This window comes from Dama dama, chromosome 18, assembly GCF_033118175.1.
Source record: "Dama dama isolate Ldn47 chromosome 18, ASM3311817v1, whole genome shotgun sequence".
In the NCBI taxonomy this organism is placed as follows: domain Eukaryota; kingdom Metazoa; phylum Chordata; class Mammalia; order Artiodactyla; family Cervidae; genus Dama; species Dama dama.
The window spans coordinates 90368060-90389707 of record NC_083698.1 but is presented as its reverse complement, the minus strand read 5'-3'; the positions used below and the strand labels follow the sequence as shown (position 1 = coordinate 90389707).

General features: G+C 39.3%; 1 long non-coding RNA gene across 9 annotated transcripts in view; it reads left to right on the top strand.

Moving 5' to 3' along the window:
• The window catches only part of LOC133072492 (uncharacterized), a 206374-nt gene that overhangs the window by 11210 nt on the left and 173516 nt on the right, over window positions 1–21648 (top strand). For all 9 annotated transcript variants that reach the window (XR_009696752.1, XR_009696751.1, XR_009696746.1 and 6 more), the window contains exon 2: window positions 12475–12571. This is a non-coding gene — a long non-coding RNA (uncharacterized LOC133072492). The remainder of the gene's footprint in view (window positions 1–12474; window positions 12572–21648) is intronic.

The window sequence follows — 21648 nt, the reverse complement described above, 5'->3', positions numbered from 1 at the left end:
ACATTGTATTAGGACTGTGAACCCTCATAGGAGTACTTTAGCTTAGTGAAAGTCGCTCAGTTGTGTCTGATTCTTTGCGACCCCATGGACTGTACAGTCCATGGAATTCTCTAGGCCAGAGTACTAGAGTGGGTAGCCTTTCCCTTCTCCAGGGGAATCTTCCCAACCCAGGGATTAAACCCAGGTCTCCCGCATGGTAGGCGGATTCTTTACTAGCTGAACCACAAGGGAAGCCCTGTTAATCAAGACTGGCCTCCTTGTAGGGTGTTGCTTCTGAGTTTCAACTATCAGGCAGTCCAGGACTCCTTGAATTAGTCTGTGTGCAGTGTATTTGGCCCTCTTTCCTTCAGGAGTTAGAGAGGGGTCTCAAGGGCACTCATTTCCATACTTACCAGACATACAAGCATCTAAGTCAGAGGATGTGAAAATTACTTGAACCCAAACACTCCACTGTGGAAAAGTTTTTGGCCCTAGCTGAAATCTTCTGCTGCTTTCATCTCCATGATAGAAGCACTGGGTGATATTTGAATGACTACTAGGGAACTTGCTTAATATTTCTATTAGTTATTGTACAACTCATTAAAAGTTGGTAAAGAATCTGCCTGCAATGCAGGAGACCCCGGTTCTATTCCTGGGTTGGGAAGATCCGCTGGAGAAGGGATAGGCTACCCACTCCAGTGTTCTTGGACTTCCCTGGTGTCTCAGCTGGTAAAGAATCCTGGCAATGCAGGAGACCCTGGTTCGATTCCTGAGTTGGGAAGATCTCCTGGAGAAGGGAAAGGCTACCCACTCCAGTATTCTGGCCTGGAGAATCCCATGGACTATCCAGTCGCAAAGAGTCGGACATGGCTGAGCGACTTTCACTTTTTGTTAGTACTGAATCTTTTCATAATATTCACAACTACATCAGGCTTCTTATCTGTTCATTGTCATTGACAACTCTGTGCTTTGTGTTTTTATATTGATGTAGCATCCATTCATGGCACCTATTGTCCATTTTGTAGAAGTCTAGAATTACCATTTTTTGCTTCTTTATGTTTCCATAGATTAATCTTTGCTAGTTATACTGGCAACACTTACCTCATCGGCTTTGTCTTTGTGTCAGTAATACCCCTTCAGCTTTTTCTAATTTTTATCTTTTAAAAATTCTGTAATATCTTTTCTTATAGGCTCTGCCCCAATAGAATTTGTGATGACTTTTTAGTCTTCGTGCTCATTGCCTAAAAATCCAGGTACCTGATAACAAGTGAAAAGTATTTTTAAATAAAATGCCATTCATAGCCTTTCTTTAGATTTTATCTTTGAAATCTGTTACCTGTTTTATGCCTTTTAGTTAACTGATGAAGTTACTGTGCTTGCAGACTTCTCCTATTTTCATGAAAAAGGTACCAAAATCCTTGCTTGCTCCCACTTTTAAAGGGTTCAAAATGAAGATTCCTCCTGCTATTAATTTTTCTGAACAGAGGCGTTTGTTCCGTGCCTCACGTATGTCTTTGTTAACACCTAACTAGCAGTTTAGAACAAGGACTTCATAGGCTTAGTGTATCAGTACCCTATTTAGTCATTTCATATCAGCTGCAGGATATTTTCAAGGCACATATTTTTCAGTAATAGAAGATCATTTACAATTCTAAAAAACAGAAATATTTCCAGCAACAGATTGGCTTTAAAATGATTTTTAAAGTGATCATCTGTGGAAGAAACCGTGGCTAATAATAGCTGTAGAGCGTTTGCTCGTGTGTGGGGGACGTGATGATGGCATGAGATCCCGGGCTCCTTCTGTGTCTGAGGTTTCAGCCGCTTTGCTGAGGAAGGGGGCCCATGTGGTTGAGGGTCGACCGCAGTGGCATCCTGAGGATCTGACTGGAAATGCCCTCCTTTAGAGGACTGTATTTCCTTGTTTTCTTTGGACAGCACCAGTTGTTTGAAACCACTGAATTGCATTTGTATAAATATACATAGTACTTGCTAAAACATCTTTTTGGATCATGGTGCTCTTGTGGAGTTAAGAGATCCACACTCTGGAAAGATGAGTCATTAGGAACATGTCAGGTCCTGGACATTCCCGGTAAACAGTCTAGTGTATTTTGGATCGGAGCTCCTTCTGTGTTACTGTTCATATGTTGGAAACCTAATCCTTGACACGGAGTCTAGGAGCAGGCACAAGTAAACATGTCCTCTCTGCACAAACTTTCTGTCCAGGGCTGAACAAAAGAAAAACAAACAGGAACACTTCAAGGTGTCTGCAGCCTGTCCGAAGGCTTGTGGATGCTGGGGTACTGACAGGCCATTCCTCTTGCTTATTCTCCTGTCTTTCTGTTTTTCCGTGTTCTTTAACTCTCTTGATTTCCTTCCTTTCCCCCGCCCACTCTTGGGTACTTTTCTGTTTCTTCTGTTTTTTTCCTTCTCCTTTTGCCTTTCCCGTTCCTGGTATGGGTAGCCCAGTAACAACTGACAGTTCCCACAGGCATTCTTGTTAGCCTGACTAAATGGCAGCCCAGAGCCAAAGGCAGGCTTTCCTCTGACAAGATGCCGGTGCAGACTATTTCTGAATATTTCTATTTCTAAAGATGTGAGTATGTTTCTATAGCGGATGCCATGCTGAATGGAAAATAACTGTGAAATGTATAACTTTCCAAACTCTTTGGGATATTTAAATAGGCATTCGAATAGGTTTCAGATTGAAGTTTAAATTTTGTGCTAAAGGACGTCCTGCCAAAATGTAGATAATAGTAGATAATGAATTTTGAGATTCTTTGTATTTATGAAAATTTTGGTAAAAAAAAAGGTGTGGTTTGAGTTAACAATAATGTTTTTAAATTGCCTAAGCTCTAACTAAGTTTGGTATAAAAAATGTGACTGAGTCAAATTTGTGTTAAATACACAGCTATTACTTTCGCCACTCTCACGAATCAGAGTGTACTCCATCTAACTCTCCAGGGCTTCAGAGCTAATTGAATTCCGTCTCCTTGTTCTGTAGATGAGATAGTTTACTTAATTTTAACACCTGGTTAGTGGCATAGCTGACTACAGTTAAGTCTTCCCCTTCCTCGTTCCCGCTACTTTTTTCAGACAGAACGGTTTTTTTTTTTTTTTTCAGAAAGTTAATTTCTGAAATTGAGAGGTCACCATGGGCAGAGAAGCCTGAAAAGAGTATATGAGTTCTAAACCTAGCTTGACTTGAATTTGCTAGTGGTGGGGTGTTTGAATCGGGGGTTTTAACCTCTCTGGACCTCACTTTTTGGAGGCTTGAACTACAGGCTCTCTTCCAGGCTTGTGACTTATACTCAAGTGAGAAAAATGAAATAGATTTAGAATTTTCCTGTTTTACATTTGTAAAATTTCAACTTGAGTCTTATTTCAAGAAGCGTTCCAGTTTTTTAGTAGGTATCCTTTGTATTGTATCTTATTAGTGAATTAACTTTTCCAAAATGTATTGTTGTTAGACACAGCTTGTTGTCTTAGTTGACATGATAGCTGCCTCGTGATTAACCAAAGTAGACACACATTCAGAGGCTGGTCTCCCTTAGTTTCAAACTGGTGGAAGCGTGCCATGCAGGAATATTCCATAGACAGATGACTGAGAGGTACTTTTTTTTTTTTCCTGCAAATTGTTGACAGTGTATTACTGTGTTGAGTAACGTCATATAAATAAAATGTAAGAGAATTGGCTATTCTCATTTCTAGGGTTGCTTTATTTGGGATTGTGAAACAGGTTTTTCCATTCTCACTAGGATAATCTGTCATTGTGTCAGGGAGTGGACAGTCATGGCAGTCTGGAAGGTTAGGAAAGATGAGTTTAACGTGTTGGAGAAAAAGATGAGGAGACTGGAGAAGATTTTCTAAAAAGACTGAGCTTTGAGACCTTTCTCTCATTGCTTACCAGTAGTTCCCATGCCCGTCTTTGTTTGAAAAAACCTATTATTTCAATAAACGCTTTTTGAACTGGGTGCTGTAGGGATTACAAAAGATTTCTTCATCCAGAGCTTCTTCCTCTGGGTACTTACTCTCTTGCTGGGTTCTCAGTGCTTAGGCCATGAAAAGATGCAGTAAATGTCTGAGTGTCCCCAAAGAACGACTAGACAAGGAGAGAGAAGGGAGAAGGACTTGAGCAGTAGGAGAAGACCCAAAGGAGCCACAACATTTGAGCAGTTTGAGAAGAATAGCTAAAGAATTTGTTTTAATTTTCTTTTAGGGGAGAGTAGAAGGGGTGGGATTGGGTTTGGTTAGGACATAGGCCTGGGAGTCCAGAAGGGACAGTTGTATGTTTTAGGATAGTAAATGAGGGGACCTTTGTGGAAGTTCCTTTATTACCCCATCTTTTTATTTTGAAAATGTCAAACCCTTAGGAAAACAGTAATGTGAACACCTGTTAACCCTTCTAGACGAATTGGTTATTAGCATTTTTGCCACGCTTGCGTCATGCTCTGTGTATGTACATGGTTTGAATCAAATGTGGTATATATATTTGTATGATTTTCTTTAACCACTTGAATATAAGTTGCAGATGCAATGACATTTCACCTTTAAATATCTGCTAAAGAGAACTTTATTCTGTGTAACCCCAGTACAATGATGCCACCCACCAATTTTTGGGTTGATAGAACATGATCTAGTATGTAGAAGACATTTACATTTGGGAGTGGAATGTGTATGTATCCATTTTATATCAGGTGGACCTGTCCAGCACAGTGTATGTTTAATGAATTGGTGGAACAAGAAGAGTAGGACCACAGAAACTGGTTTCAACATATTTTAAAAGTCCTGTATAGCCAGTAAGATAGAAAAAGGAAGCTCATTATATTCTGATATGCTATATTCTTGAAGATACTATCTTAGATAAGGACAAAGCATAGAAGAGTATAAAAAAGGAGATGGACGGATGGATAGATAGAAAAGAAAAGAAAGAACAATGGTGGATGGATAAACAATGGTGGACGGATAGAAAAGAAAAGAACATCTCGGAAGGATAAAAAATGAACTATAACATTTTCATGTCTTTATGAGAAGGAAGTAGATAGCTGGAGGGTAGGGAATACTTTTTTTTTTTAACCTTTTGAACTTTGAACATTATTTACTAAAAACGGTAAGTAAGCATAGGCTTAGGTTGATACTGCCATTAACCTTGTAGGGTATAGGACCATATGTCTCTCTATGTGCTAAAGAAATTTGGAGAGTGAGACCTGAAGCAAAGATGGAGGAAATTTTTTATCTCTTAAATTTTGAAGGGACATTTGATGTTTGTGTCACTTAAGAAAAAGGCTGTTCACGGTGTAAGGAGGTATTGTTTTCAGAAAGTGCTGATGTGGAGAAGAGGGACTTGGGGCGGGGGGTGGGGGGGGGGTGGGGGTGGGGGCAGTGTCCAGAAAGTCTGTACTTCCATAGAGGAAGCATGAAGGAGGTCTCTTAGGAGTTTGTTCATTCCTCTTGGATATTTATTTTTTCTCCTATAAGAATGAGAAACAAGAAGAGAATTTTGTCATTTCTTTCAGTAGAAAAATACAGAAGATGGGAAACAGGACATAGAATTTATTTATATTGTGTGTATATTTCTGCTACCTTTGATGGTGAGAGAAGATAAATATGTTAAAAGCTGCTAAGAGAAAGTGAACATTTAGGAACAATAGCTGGATATTCTCTTTATTTTTAAAAGAGATTCTTGGGTTTTACTGAAGATTATCTGAAGGTTCAAAGAAAATCTTACTGAGTAATAGTAGAAATCAGTATTATTAGTAAATTGTTTCTGATACTGATTCTGTGGGTGTTATACAGTGTGAGCATTTTTATGTATTTATATGGTGAACTTGTGTGATATTTATGCTTAAAATTAGTTTTTTTGAAGTGTTCTGAAATATGTTGCCTGAAAGGTTAAAATTAATCTCAGGGTTAACTCAGCCACGTTCCCCCTCATTTTTGAGTGATTAACACAAAGTTGTCGATTGGTACCCAGTGCAGGTTCTCTGGAAGGCTGGTGTTTCTTAATCAGTGAGTATTGAATTGCTCGCAGTGTCCATTAGGTGTCCTGCGGTTAATGGAGACAGATGGTCCACCCTTGATAGATGTTTCTGGAAAGTTAACACGTCCACAGTGGTAGTTACATTCCCATCAGGGAGGGAAGCCACTGACCGCTCAGGCAGGCCTTCAGGAGGAGGGAAACTGCGGTTTGATTGGGCCTCTCCAGTGTGTGTCCTTGCAGGGAAAGAATTTTGATATTATCAGTTCTTTCAGAGTTGATGAGGACTGTGAGACTGGACGATGTTAAGTAAGCTAAGCAGAATTACAAGCTTACAGGATATTGAACATCCCAGCCAGGTAATCTGCCAAGGTTACTCTGGTCAGTTGTAATCTGGTCAAAAGGATAAAGTTTGGACCTTAACTTGGTGAACATAGAAATGAGATGGGGAAGAATGAGATATTTTCAACTGATACTTTCATCAAGTCTTAAGAATTTGGTAGAGGACCTTTTTTTTCCCCCCAGGGCTATTCTGCCTTAAAAACTGGCCCTTAAAATCGGAGCATCTTTATATTTTGGTTCTGGATAAACATGAATTCTTCTCTGGTATTCTTTGCAGTTAGTTACCAAAAGCCCCATTACTCTGTGTCAGATATGTTACAATACAAAGGTAATGATATAACAGCAATAGTGATAATGAGTGCTTACCATGTGTTGGGCATTTTGCAAAAATGTGGAGTTCCCCTCCCCCACCTATTGTTCCATCAGTCCCACAAAAGCCCTAGGAAATAGTATTATCATTCCCACTTTATAGACTATCAAAGTTTAGGAAAGCTCATGACTTGGAGCCCAAGTTCAGAGGCAGGTAACCTGACTCTAGAGAAACTTACTATCTTAGCCACATGTCATGGAATTTTTTTCGCACATTTACCTGCTTTCCAGTTGTGTTTTCCTTAGGATCTAGCATGGCTGTTTTGAGACACCTTATCTCTCAAATCAACACTTAGGAAATAATGGTTACTGTTAAAATATTTAAGCTGTAACTTTTAGTGTAGTTTCTTTTTGAAGACTGCTGATCTTAATCTGTTTTATGGTAATTCTGAGTAATAGTTTCATTTAGAGGATGGACCATTAAAAGTGAAGGTTGTGGAGTGGTAGCCTCCAACTAATAAAAAAAAAAAAAAAGTGAAGGTTGGGGAAAAAAGCCCAAGGATAATGCAAAGAAAAAACTATTTTTTCTTAGATTCTCTTACTGTTAACACTTTCCCCATTTACTTTATCATTTGTGTGTATTTTCTTGTTCTGTATTTGTATGTGTGTATCAATATATTTTTTCTGGATCATTTGAGAATGTTACATATATCATGGCCCTTTACCCCTGGATATCTTAGTGTGTATTTCCTGAGAACAGGGATGTTCACTTATACAACAGAAACTATTTCATAAATTTACATTGTTAAAATATTTTTATCTAATCTACTGTCTATGTCACAGTCTGTCAGTTGACCTAATGTTGTCCTTTATAACATTTTCCCCTGTGGTGTGAGATCCAGTCTAAGGTTATATGTCACATTTACTTGTTGCATCTGTTTACTGTCCTTTCTCCTGGAGTGTTCCTACAGTTTGTCTTTCATCAGATTGACAGTTTTTAAATTCCTTCTTCTGTATTTGTCTGAAGTTTCCTTATCATTTTGTGCAGGTTATGCATTCTCAGTCAGATCTTCATTCTCCTTGTTTATTCTTTTTCAAAATTAGAAAATTACCAGTGATCCAATAATATTATCTAGGTACAGGTCTTGGATTCCATCAGGTATTCCCAAAATGTCTTTATAGTAGGAAAATGCTGGGCCATACATTGCATCTGGTCGCCTTTCACCTGAAACAGTTTTTCCGTCTTTGTGTTTCATGGCATTGACAGTTTTGAGGAGTAAGTCGGTTATTATTCACATATCCTTCAGTTTTGGTTTGTTTGAAGTCGCCTCCTGTTGAGGTTCAGGTTTTGCGCTTTTGGCAGCAATGCTGCGCAGGGGACACTGTGTTCTTCTCAGTACATCATTTTCAGAAGCACACAATGTCCGTTTGTCTCACTTCTGGCCATGTTGACCTTGAGCCTTTGGTTAAGGCCCTATCTGCCAGGTTTGACCAGTGTTACTCTCTCCCTCTTTTCAAACAGTAACTATCTTGTGGAGTGATGTTTTTCATTAATAAACTATTGCTCCTCAGATTTATAGGCTTTGGAATCCATGGATGATTCTTGACTGAATCAGTTAGTCTTATGATGGTTGCCCAACGGTGATTTAAAATTTCATCATTCCCTCTTCATTTATTCACTGGCTTTCTTCCACAAAGTGTTCCCTTATCTCTCACTGAAAAAAAATATGAGATTAGACTCATGAATTCTTACTCTATTCTTATCTTTACTTATTTTGAAGCTCTAATTGTCTTAGATTTGGCCAATAGGTGCCTCCTGAAGCTGATTGCTGTGTAATTTTGGCACATCTGCACGGTTCGCTGACGTGTCCTCACTTTCTGGCACACAGTGGTCCTCCTCCTGTACTGTCTCTGCCTCAGCCCTGGAACTGGCCATTCCTCCGGGGAGCATATGAGGGTGCCTAGTTCTCTATATCCTGGCCAAACTGTGACTTTTCATACTGTTTCATTTTTGCCAATCAGATAGATCAGAAATAACATCTCAGTGTAATTTCAATTTGTATTTCTTTTATAAACAAAATTGGACATCTTTTCATATGTGTATACTTTGTGTGTGTGTCTGCATATGTGTGTATGTGTGTATTCATGGGACTTTCCAGGTGGCTCAGTGGTAAAGAATTCGCCTACCAACGCAGGAGATGCAGAAGGCACAGATTCGATCCCTGGATCAGGAAGATTCCCTGGAGCATCTCACTCCAGTATTGATGCCAGGATAATGGCATGGACAGAGGAGCCTGGCGGGCTACAGTCCACGGGGTTGCAAAGAGTCAGACGTGACTGAGCACGCATGCATACACTTGTATATCATGTCCTTTCCCGGTTTTCTGTCAAGTTAGTTGTCTTTATTTCCTCAGTTTTAAGTCTTCTTTATGTATTATGGATGTTAGCCCTTTATCTGTAATATGAATGCAAATATTTTCTCCTGTTTTATCTTTTATCTTTGGTTAATGATTTTTTTTGCCATGCAGAAAAAATTGTTAAACATTTTTATGTAATCAAATTATCAGTCTTTTATTCTTCCTGATTTTGACTCATAGTTAGTGTGTCCTTCCTTGTATCAAGTTTAGAGATGAATTTGCCATTTTTCCCTCTCGTACTTATATTGGCTTCATTGTTTTACATTTAGATCTCTGATTTGTTTGGAGTCTGTTCTTTATGGTATGAATTTTATCTTTTTCTAAATGACTAATCAATTGCTTTAACCATTTATTAAAAAATCAGTTTTTGCTCTAGTGATTTTTAGACTCCCTCTTTTATCATAAGCAGTACTAACATTCTGTTTTTGAACTTTCTGTACTAACCCGCTGATTTGTCTGTCTGCTTGTGGGCCAGTAGCACACTTTTCACTTAAGAGGCTTTATAGCATAATTTAATGTCTGGGAGGCCTAGTCCTCCCCTCTACCATTTGATGTTTTCCTGGCTGTTCTTGCACATGTATTTTTAATACGAAGCTCTGTATCAATTTTTCAGCTTCATTGAAAAGAATTATTGGTATATTTATGGGAATTGTATTACATTGATAAATTGACTTATAACAAATTGACATTTTTATGATGTTGGCTTGTTCTGTTCCAAAATAAGAAATGTCTTTCTGTTTGTTAAGTTCTTCATTTGTAGCTTTTTAGGAATGTTATATAAAGTTTTCCTCAGAAGGATTTTATACGTGTTATTAAATTTATTCTTAAATATTTTATTCTCTTTGTGAAACTTTTTTTTACGTATTATATCATTGCAGTCAGAACAGGTCAGTACATGTAGACCTGTTTCATTTTCTAAAATGGACCTTTGGTAGTCTAGTTTAACTTTTCCTGTATTGGTATATTTTATGTTGCTTCTGAGTTTTCCCTACTATAAACAATGCTGTGGAGGATATCTTTGTACCTATATTTTTGCTTACTTGTATTTATATCTATAAAATAGATTCTTGAAAGTGGAATTGCTTATTCGTAGATCATGTAGTTTTTTTGGTGGTGTATAATACCAAATTATCCTCTCAAACTATTTGACACTTTTTAAACAAAGTAAACTTTATTGTATATGTCCTCTCTTAAAAGATATTCAAAGCTTTCTTTTTGAAGGAAGGGTCATAAAAGTTAGTTCTAAACAAAAAAGTATGTTTCCATTAACATGGGAAATGTAAGGGTAGCAAAGTCATGATTTCTCCCTTAAATAACTTAAAGATAGTTTTAGAAATCAAATATGTGTTTATTTATATACATTACAAAATAGAAGAATTTCTTTGGTAGGTAGACTTAGAACTGAGCCCAAAAAAAGTGTTGAATTTAGGTTAGTAGGGAGACTCAAAGGACATTTCATGTGAGAAGAGCATAAGTTAAAGAAGCGGAATTTTACCATGTTACATGAGGTCAGTGAAATAACTGGCCTTTAGACTGAAGCAGGTGTTTGTTCTTGAAGATAAAGTAGGAACAGTTTGGGGAAGACCTTGTGTCCCACAGAGTTTGGATTTGATCCACTGGGCAGTAGAAAGACCTTCTGAATTAGTAATCTATTGCCATGTGACAAATTACCCTTGAATTTAGTGGCTTAGAACTAAACAAGCATTTTATGGTCTCTTAACAATTTCTGTGGTTCGTGGGTCAGGGATTTGGAAACTCTTGCGAGAGTTCTATTCCTTAGAAGCAAGCCAGTGGATTCAGCCCACACTCAAGGCAGGGAGAAGGCGGGCATTAGGTTCCACCTTTTAAGGAGAGGGGTTTCAAAGAATCTGGGGACGTTTAAAACCACTATCTGTGTTCTGAAGAAAAGGAGGGGTGTATGATTTTGAAATGAAGAATACCACGGTATCTAGCAGATTAATCTGGTAGCAGTGGCAAAGAATAATTGAAGGAAGGGACAAATAGATTGACCTTAGTGCAGTAATCCAGCAGTAGGGTTAATGGTGGAGTTAGTTGGGGGAGATGAGCGAGAACAGGGGTGCTGCAGAAAGAGAGGACGATGTGAGTAAAAAGTGGTTTCAAGGTTTTCTGACCTGAAGAATGATCAGGCATGTAGTAACTGGAAAGAGAAAACAATTTTGAGGGGATAAAGTTGCTTGTCTGGTTTTAAACATTGAAGGGGAAATTCCTAAGCCCTTGAAACATGAACCAGGTCTCATGTTGAAATGTCTAGCCAAAGAGGGAAACTTAATGTGAAGTTTAACCCTCATGTGAAGTGAGGGTTACACTCTTCAAGGGATGAGTGTACAGAGAGGCAGACCAGAGAACTGAAGACCAAGTCTCTGGGGGAAACCATGGTCTGGAGTCTGGTTAGAAGGGAGTGAAAAAGTTGGCTTAAACCTCAACATTTGGAAAACTAAGATCATGGCATCTGATCCCATCAGTTCATGGCAAATAGGTGGGGAAACAATGGAAACAGTGACAGACTTTGTTTTTTTTTTGCGGGGGGGGCTCCAAAATCACTGCAGGTGGTGACTGCAGCCAATGAAATTAAAAGGCACTTGCTCCTTGGAAGAAAAGCTATGACCAATCTAGACAGCATATTAAAAAGGAGAGACATTACTTTACCAACAAAAGTCTATCTAGTCAAAGCTAGGATTTTTTTAGTAGTCATGTATGGATGTGAGAATTGGACTATAAAGAAAGCTGAGTGCCAAAAGAATTGATGCTTTTGAACTGTGGTGTCGGAGAAGACTCTTGAGAGTCCCTTGGACTGCAAGGAGATCCAACCAGTCCACCCTAAAGGAAAAAAGTCCTGAATACTCTTTGGAAGGACTGATGCTGAAGCTGAAACTCCAATACTTTGGCCACCTGATGTGAAGAATTGACTCACTGAAAAAGACCCTGATGCTGGAAAAGACTGAAGGCAAAAGGAGAAGAGGACAACAGAGGATGGGATGGTTGGATGGCATCACCAACGCAATGGACATGAGTTTGAGTAGGCTCCGGGAGTTGGTCATGGATAGGGAAGCCTGGCGTGCTGCAGTCCATGGGGTCGAAAAGAGTCAGACCCGATTGAGCGACTGAACTGAACTGAGAAGTGGAGCTGGATCTGTAGCATTAGAAAAAGATCTGGCTGTGTTCCTGATAAGAACAAAAAAGGTGAAGTGATCGAGAACGTCAGCTATCAAGGAATCTGAAAAGAGTGATGTTTGAAATGAATGCATCTGCCTGTAAGATTATTAGAGGTGACAGCACTTTAAGTGGAGTAGAACAATTTTGGAAATTGGATTATAACATTTAATTCGATGATTAACTTTTTAAAAAAATGTGCCTAAAGTGGGAGGATGAGTGGCTGGCATGCCTTTCATCACTTAGATTCTGAGATCTTACATCCTTCTTGCCTTCTTTTAGCACCTCCAAGCCTTCCTGGAGTGGAACTTCTGCTCAGTTCTTGGATGGAGGGATGCAGTATGACTTTCCTTCGCTTGTTTTCAGGAACTCTTTAACTGTGAGTGAAATCAACTTACTTTCTAATTTTTTTTTTTTTTTACTTCTCATACTGTTTTGACTGTTCTTATCTGTGCTTTTCCCCCCTCCTCCCTTCCTTTACCTCCCCCCTAGTTAGTGTGACTTCAAGATCAGATCCAAGCAAGGGGTCACCTGTTTTCCCTCTTCCTTATCTCTCAGCTTGAAGCACAATTCTGTTATTCATTGGTTTTGTTCATTGAACTTTTGGAGATGATTAGTAAATCTGATTAACATAGCTGCTGACAAAGAGAAATACTAAATTGACAGGTCATTTTGTATTCTTTTATGTTATATATCTGTTTATGTATTTAATCAGTTTTCAAGTTAGTAAAATAATTGTTAATAAGGTGGAACAAAAAACATGAAAATATTTAAAAAATCACTTTATGTGAAATAGTTTAAGATTTCTATAAGGACTTGAGATCAGATGGACCAAGGAATTATGTAGTAGAATACTGACATAGCCAGAAATGACATCTTGAGTTTTCTCTACTACATGGTGTGATGATTATTATTTTGATTTTTTTTTCTAATAGGGCTATTTTTTAAGAATAACTTTTGAGTCTTCTAAAGACTTAGAGAAACTAAATTAGTGTATAAGTAGTAACTATGGGTCTAAATTAAAGGGTAGACTTTATACTGTGGAAAAAGAAGAAAAGAATTGTTGCTGATGAATACTTTCCAGCACAAAAAGATCTGGCCGCTCATGGTAACATCGTCTCTGAATAAATAGGGCAACATTAGAAGATGTATGCTAGTTCTGCGTTGTTCATGGAAGGTGGGCATAGGAAGAGCTGAGAGGGGCAGGGGAGGGGGAGAAAGCCATCAGGAGTGAGGGAAGTGAGAGAAACTTTGGCGTGGAGAGCTCAGAAAAGAAGAAGCTGTTAGAGGAAGCATGGAATGAGAAACATGGGCTCCAAACATGTCAGTACTGCCAGGACGGTTCCTACGTCTCTTTTTCATTTTGTGTATTAAGTTTTTTGTGTGTCAGTGGATATGAGAGAGAGGGACAGACAAAATGTGAGGTGTGTCCTAGGAAAATGCCACTTTTGTTGTTTATTTTCATGGTTAAATGTATGGATATATTTACAAGGACTGTCTCATGACTTCTACTACTTGTACTTTGGCAGTGAAAAAGCAATTGGTGTGATTAATTGATGTATTTCTCTTTTCCTGCCTCTGTCCATCCTATCCCCTCCTCTCTCCCTAATGTTGTCTGAGACTCACTTTGAGCACCATCCGTCCCAGACCCTTCCTCCAGTGGCCTTCTCCCATACCCAGTGCTCCATACCGTGCTGGGTTCCTTGTCCTCCTCTGGATCCCTTCACTCCAGAATGTCCTGAGAAGCACTCTATCACTGGTCTCCTCCAACATGTTATATAAATGTCTGTTGAGGTGTTTGTTTTCCCTACTAGACTATGAATTCCTTAGTGGAAGGAGTCAAGCGTTACTCACCTGTGGATCCCCACGTCTAATGAGTGTTAGTGGAATGAACACACAACTGATTTCCCACGCCTTGTAGTAGACACACCACCAGCATGGCAGTGGTGTCACTGCACTTCAGTGGTCAGGAGATCTGGTGGCTAGGGAGACAGACAGATCATGTGAGCCGTAGAGAATCTTTCAGTCTAGTTCAGTCGCTCACTCATGTCTGTCTCTTTGCGACCCCATGAATCGCAGCACGCCAGGCCTCCCTGTCCATCACCAGCTCCTGAGTAGACTGAAAAAATGAATAGAGTGGACTTCCTGACCTTGAGATGCTCCTCTGATTAGGTTTCACCCATGGCTCGGGAGTGAGAGCCAAGTGTAGATGAATGAGACTGTGTGGTACATGTTGCAGCAGAGCCTCACACACAGACAGCCTTGAAAGCCTGTGACCAGTTCTGCCTGGGGAGGTTGGGAAATGGGTAGGCAGCTGCTCACCTCGTGGAGAAGAAGGAGCAGGGTGTACCAGCCGTGGAGGTCCGAGGATCACTGTTTGAGAAGTTGAGAAGGAGCTTGAGGCTCCTGGGAGTTGGTAAGTAGACACGTGGTAGGAAATGAGATTAGAAGGAGCGAGTTTGTAATCCTGATAGCTAGTCTTTGCCCTGTTGATTGTGGGGAACCACTGGAGATTTTAAAATCATAGGAATGGCACAGTCTCACCATTTTAGAAAAATGCTCTGGCAGCAGTGTGAAAATTGGCCTGGATGGGGATAAACTAAAGAGAGTGGACTAGTTAGGAGATGAGTAAACGCAGTGGTGCAAGACGAAGGGCCTGGATGAGAGCTCTGACAGTGGGGGTTGGAAGAGGAGGCCAGGTGGAGTACACTTTGAGAGGTAGAATTCGTGAGATTTTTGGACCAGAGCTCCATGTAGCAGTTGTGAGAGAGATGGAAGAGTAGCAAATGACTTGCAGATTTTTGAATCCTCTAGCCATTGGATGAGAGGAAGCTTGGACTTCTTTTTGGACATCTGAAAGGGGGGCATCAAAATGGCAACGACTAGCAGACCATTGGCAATGTGACTCTGGAGTTTAGGAAAGATGTGGGTGGTGGAGTCACATTGTGTGGATGGGTGAGATTACTAAAGGGGAAATAGCTGGGCATAATGAGGGCAGCCCATGCAAAGGACCCCTGGACATTCCAGCCTTTAAAGGGCAGGAAAAGCCCATTGAAGAACAGCTTCAAAAAGGGAAGTGGTCGTGCTATATTTAAAATGTATAGCCAACCAGGACCTACTGTAGTGTTTTATTGGAACTCTGCTCAATGTTGTTGGCAGCCTGGATGGGAGGGGAGTTTGGCGGAGAACGGATACATCTTACAGGTGCGGCTGAGTTCCTTTGCTGTTCACCTGAGACTCTCACAACATTGTTGATCAGCTATACTACAATAAAAAATAAGAAGTTTATAAAAAAGGGAAGTGGTCAGTATCAGATACCATCAAGAGGTCAAAGCTGGGATGAGAAGTAGGATGAGGCCATTGAATTGGATCAGGTCAGAGGCTTTCAGTGAGAAAAATTACAATGCTCGTGTTAGGAACTTCATTCCAGCGGCCAAGTGCTGTGGGTGTTAATGAGTATAGACAATGAATATGTACAGACCACCTTAAAAACAATTTGAAATAGGAGGTAGATTCAGGAAAAGGGTAATGGGAAGGTCTTTATTTTGGCATAAGGTAGTATACTTCTGTATATGTATAAATAGTATATATAGTTTTTTTTTTTTTTTAATCTATGAGTGTTTCTCTGAATTCTTGAATTTTCTGTCTTGTGTCAATGAAAGACCTTTTTTTAAAAAAAAGACCTAAGCAATGACAGGGACATACCAAGGTTGTTTAAGTGGATGATCCTGACAAAGTAAAAAAAGTCATTTACGGAGCAGTTCTTTCTAGAACTCGGGACCTTCATGGAAGTAAGCCAGTGGGCTTCAGTGTCCTTTGAAGTCTGCGCTTATCTCTGCATTTTTGTTCAGTGTTTTGCTTTGAAAGCTTGGAGAGCACCACTGAGTTTTGGAGTCTCATCTGCGTTCTGTGATCAGCTGTTAAGAGAGATCTGAAGTCTGAAGTTTGTGTTGACTTTAGAAAGTCTTTCTCTGAAGCCCATTTTTGGAGTGAGTTTAAAGAAAGAGGAGTACCAAAGCCAGGTTCAGTCTTATAGTGGATGCTTGGAAAAGGATAAGTGGTTCTCTGGGACCATTAGAGTGGATCAGATTACCTTCTAAAGTAATGATGAAAACAAAGACTTAAGTCAGAGGGACTATAAAACACCCTAGATTCTTCCTTCAGGCAAATGATACCAAGTCATCAAGGATAGATAATTGTTTTCTCTCCATTTAATTTTTTTTTTAATATTGACAGAATTAGAAAGTTTACAACCCTTGTCAGTGGTACATGTTTTTAAGTATTTTAGTATCCAGGTAATTAGGAAGTATGGAATCTCTTATGCTTTATTTCAAGGCTCTCCTGTTGTTCTGACTGCATACATTTAAAAGCAACTAATTAATATCCATAGTGAAAAATTTCTCATCGTAAAAATCATGGATAAGGCAGGCACTTGCCTACCTGGAGTCAGGGATTTAAACCACAATAAAATGTTTATAACTTATTGTTTTATTCAGATGTAAATGAAAGAACAATGCTCAAGATATAGCAAAGATACCTTTAAAGCTTGCAATTTGTGTGACCCTTGTTGAGTCAGGTGAGTGGGTGATATTGGACAGAGAGAGTTATAGAAAAAATGACTTCTAGCAAGGACCCAGGCTAAAGAGAACAGGGGGATGAGGTTGAATATATGCTCAAGGAAAAGGAGTCTCTGAAAGGGGGACCTCGAGTGGTGTGGTGGTGGGTCTAGTGGCCTAGGGGAAGGCTTTTGTCCTTAGAGGACTAGATCTGGGGCCTGTGGGGAAAAGGACTCTCTCTGTCTTTGCCTCAGGACTCAGAGAGCTCACCCTGCATCTGGGAATGGAGGTAGAGCATCCTAACAGAGAGTACTGACTTCAAGGAGTTGCTGACCAGAGGGAGAAGGAAATCGTGGAAAGCCTCGGAGAGTCCTTTTTCTAGGCCTACCATAAAATTGCCCATACTGTGCTTAAAACTTAATGGATAGCATTTGTATCCCCAAGATGCACTCGTAGTAAATAGATGCACTGTCAGTCTGTTACTCAATAAGGAGTGAGTATCAAGTAGGGGATTCTTATTCTCAGACAAGAGAGAGCAGGATGATATCTTCACAGGGCAAAACTCTGATGCATTTAGTTCAGGTAGGGTGACAAAACCCAAGTGTTAAATGTCAAGGGGCAGAAAAGTACTCTTTTTTTTTTTTTTTACATAGCAAGTGATCCTTAAAAATTCTTCTTTAATTGCCATCGTTCACAACATGGCTGGATTTGGCCCACTTAAACTGCTATAGGTCCAGGAAGGGTAGAAACCTGCAGTTTATTCATTCACATAGAAAGGAACCCCAATAGCATCAACAGAATATAGAACCTGGAGGTATAATAATATAATATGATTGTCCTTACTGTAGGTGGAATCCTGAGACTGGAATAGGTTTGAGGTGTAGAGGTGTACATAACTAGTTTTTATCCTCTGGTTTTTGTCTTCATTGTCTAACTGTTATTATGTTATATGAAACTGAGTATTCTCTACTTTAAATTGGAGCAGGAGTTACTCTTTGATACCAGATAACACCTTAGCTCACGTTCTCATTCAGGATGTATTTCAGTTCAGTTTAGTTCAGTTGCTTAGTCATGTCCAACTCTTTGTGACCCCATGGACTGCAGCACACCAGGCTTCCCTGTCCAACACCAACTCCTGGAGTTGCTCAAACTCTTGTCCATTGAGTTGGTGATGCCATCCAACCATCTCATCCTCTGTCGTCCCCTTCTGCTGCCTTCAATCTTTCTCATCATCAGGGTCTTTTCCAATGAGTCAGTTCTTCGCATGAGGTGGCCAAAGTATTGGAGCTTCAGCTTCAGCAGCAGTCCTTCCAATGAATATTCAGGACTGATTTCCTTTAGGATTGATTGGTATGAACTCTTTGCAGTCCAGGGGACTCTTAAAAGTCTTCTCCAACACCACAGCTCAAAAGCCTCAGTTCTTCGGAGCTCATTTCCCTTTGGGCTTCCCTGATAGCTCAGCTGGTAAAGAATCCGCCTGCAATGCAGGAGACCCCGGTTCGATTCCTGGGTCAGGAAGATCCCCTGGAGAAGGGCTAGGCTACCGACTCCAGTATTCTTGGGCTTCGCTTGTGGCTCAGCTGGTAAAGAATCCGCCTGCAATGCGGGAGACCTGGGTTTAATCCCTAAGGTTGGGAAGATCCCCTGGAGAAAGGAACAGCTACCCACTCCAGTATTCTGGCCTGGAGAATTCCATGGACTGTATAGTCCATGGGGTTGCAAAGAGTCAGACATGACTGAACGACTTGCACTTCACTTCATTTTTCTTTATAGTTCAAATCTCATATCCATACATGACTGCTGGAAAAACCATAGCTTTGACAAGATGGACCTTTGTCAGCAAAGTATTGTCTGCTTTTTAATATGCTATCTAGGTTGGTCATAGCTTTGCTTCCAAGGAGCAAGTGTCTTTTAATTTCATGCCTGAAGTCACCATCTACAGTGATTTTGGAGTCCAAGAAAATAAAGTCTCTCACTGTTTTCATTGTTTCCCCATCTATTTGCCATGAAATGATGGGATTGGATGCCATGATCTTAATTTTTTGAATGTTGAGTTTTAACCCAGCTTTTTAAAAATGACTATTTATGTATTAGTTAACATAATGTATTTAGGATGTAGTAAGTCAACAGCTAAGTCTTAACACATACTAAATACAAGTGTATTGCGTGTTTTGAGTGAAAACTATGACAAAATCAGAGGCAAATGTTATTCTCAAGTGATCTAATGGGAGAGGAGGATGGACTGAGGATGGGGAACGTGGGTTCTGTGGTCAGACCCAACCTGAGTTCAAATCCTCATTTTGACATATACTGGATATATAACCATGGATAAAGCTGCTCAGTCTCTCTAAAGCTTCCAAGTTTATGCATCTAGGGCATGTCAAGACCAGGATCTGTGTAATAGTACCTGTTTCACTGGAGTGCTGGAGATAATGGTTTATAAACTTAGGAACTTGGGAAGTCCTCTGTAAATCTTGACAGCACACAGAGAAGAGAATACTGCCCTATGGGTCTAGAGTATTGTGACTTTGCTGGCAGTTCAGTGGTAGAGATAAGACTTGGGGAATTATCTGTATGGAAGCAATCACCCAGACTATTGGATTCTGAATGAGATTGCCAGAGACAAACTCAAGAAAAAGAGGACAGAACACAGAATCTTGATTTTTTTTTTTAATCCACAGAAGTGAACTAGCAGCTATATTTCTTATTTTCTTTGATGTTTTGATTCATTACCTTGTGATAACTCATATATTAAGGAAGTTGAATCAGGCTGATACCAGTATGAAGATAATTTAACTGATCAACTCTTTTTAACACAGAATATTGAGCCTGTTGTGTATCCTTGTCATGGGTTCTAGCACTAGACCTACTTTTTGAGTTCTGAGAATAAAACAGACTAAGAAGTCATCTTGGGGGTTAGCTATCAAATTCAGGAGTTTGGCTGACTATTAAAGATAGCTGACTATGGATGGAGGGTTTTCATGCACAGTGAATGAAACTGCTGAATGACAATTTGGTAAATATTAAAGAAATGGTGGAGATGGATTTCTTAGCTCACTGTTGTTCAGACATTGTGGTCTCAACTTATTTGAATATCTCCAGATGTTTACTATCACTGATTGCCCTTTTAAAAAATATTATGTAATGTTTGATACATGGAAAAGGGCATATAAATATATAAATTAATAGAACATTATCAACACATTGAAGCTACTGTGTGAGGAGGAGCTTAACTCATTTACTTCATTATTATAGCTTACTAAACGTTGTTCGTCCATAATTAAATACTTCCAGAACACCACTTCTGTGTCTTCTGCCAGCTGTCTGGCATGAACCTGGGGTCTTATTGGTTAGTCAGTTCAGTGTTTGAGAAAAAAAGAGCTAGACATGGACCAGAGGGGTGTTAGGATGAGCTGGAACTGGGTGTTAGGATGAGCTGGCAGTGTCAGTGTCCGTCACCACATCTAACCAAGAAGAGAAATCCTTTGGCTGCCTCAGTTCCTCCTCTGGCATCTGAAGTGAAATCCTCTTTTGGCCAACTCTGCCTGGAGCCCTTTGTGACCAGGGATTCTGGAAAGTGTAGTTCCACCTAAGTCAAATTGCTACAGTACAAATCTGCACACGTTCAGTTCCTGTACTTGTTTGTTGTATTGTAAACCAGAGACAATCATAGTTGTTTCTGCTTAGAAAATGTCAGAAGAGTATTTAAGATATCAGAATAGTTTAAAAATAGAGTTTAACTTGATTATGTCATAGTATTTCTTTTCCATTAAACCGTATCTTTATTTTCAAAGCCATGAGATAACTTAAAATAGGAGTAATGCAATCTTACCTTCTTCTGTTGAAAGAAAGAATTCTTTTAATTTGATAAGTAAGTTGAACCTTGAGCTAAAAAAACTAAAAAAATTATCCAGTACAGTGCCATCTAGTGATAAATAATTTACTTTCTGGTTGAAGATAACTGCTATATTTTACTTCTTGATAAATCAAGAACTTCACCTTTAATCATGCCTAACTCCTAGTGGACATGAATTGGAGCAAGCTCTGGGAGTTGGTGATGGACAGGGAAGTCTGGCATGTTGCTTTCCATGGGGTCGCAAAGAGTCAGACACGACTGAGTGACTGAACTAAACTGAACTCCTAAGACATATTATAGGGGACTATTTCTAAATAAATCAAATACTTGTAAATAACTAGGGAAAAAAATAGAGCTAGGAAAAGTTTTTCTTTAATCCTCAGATTTTATTATGCCCCTACATATACTTAGGTAATGAGTCACAGTTTGTCTTTTTACTGGATACCATTTTTAGGAAAATTTTTTGTTTTTGAATGGAACAGGATTATTTCAGAAATGTGGTGTAGCAGAATGATCATGGCCTTTAAAATCAGGCAGACAAAGGTTTGTATTTGGGGCCTTATTTTTCTTATAATCTGCCAGGCAGTGTTCCAAGAACTTTATATGTACTGAATCATTAAATATTCACGAAAACCCGATGAGGCATTTTGCAAATGAAGAAACCAAGACTCACAGAACGGTTGAGTGTTAGGGTGCTTATCTCACTGCTTTTAGGTTATTTGGGGGTTTGTTTCTCTAAAACAGAGTGAGTGAGTGCAGGGGAGGTCTTACTTGTATGTTTTCCAAACGTCTAGTATAGGTTCATATGTCTCCAGTTCAGTTGGTGAATATTTGATTTATTGATTTATTCTTTTGCTTCCATGAAATGAGACACAGTAGCCACAGCAGGACAATGGAAAATTAAATTGTTTGGTTAAAATATCCATGTTTTCTTCAAGCAAAAAAATATATAATTTTAAAAAAAGTATTATATAGTGAGAAACTGGACTAGGTTCTAGTATCTTCATGGTCACTTTTAATTTAATTTTAATCTCAGCTATACAC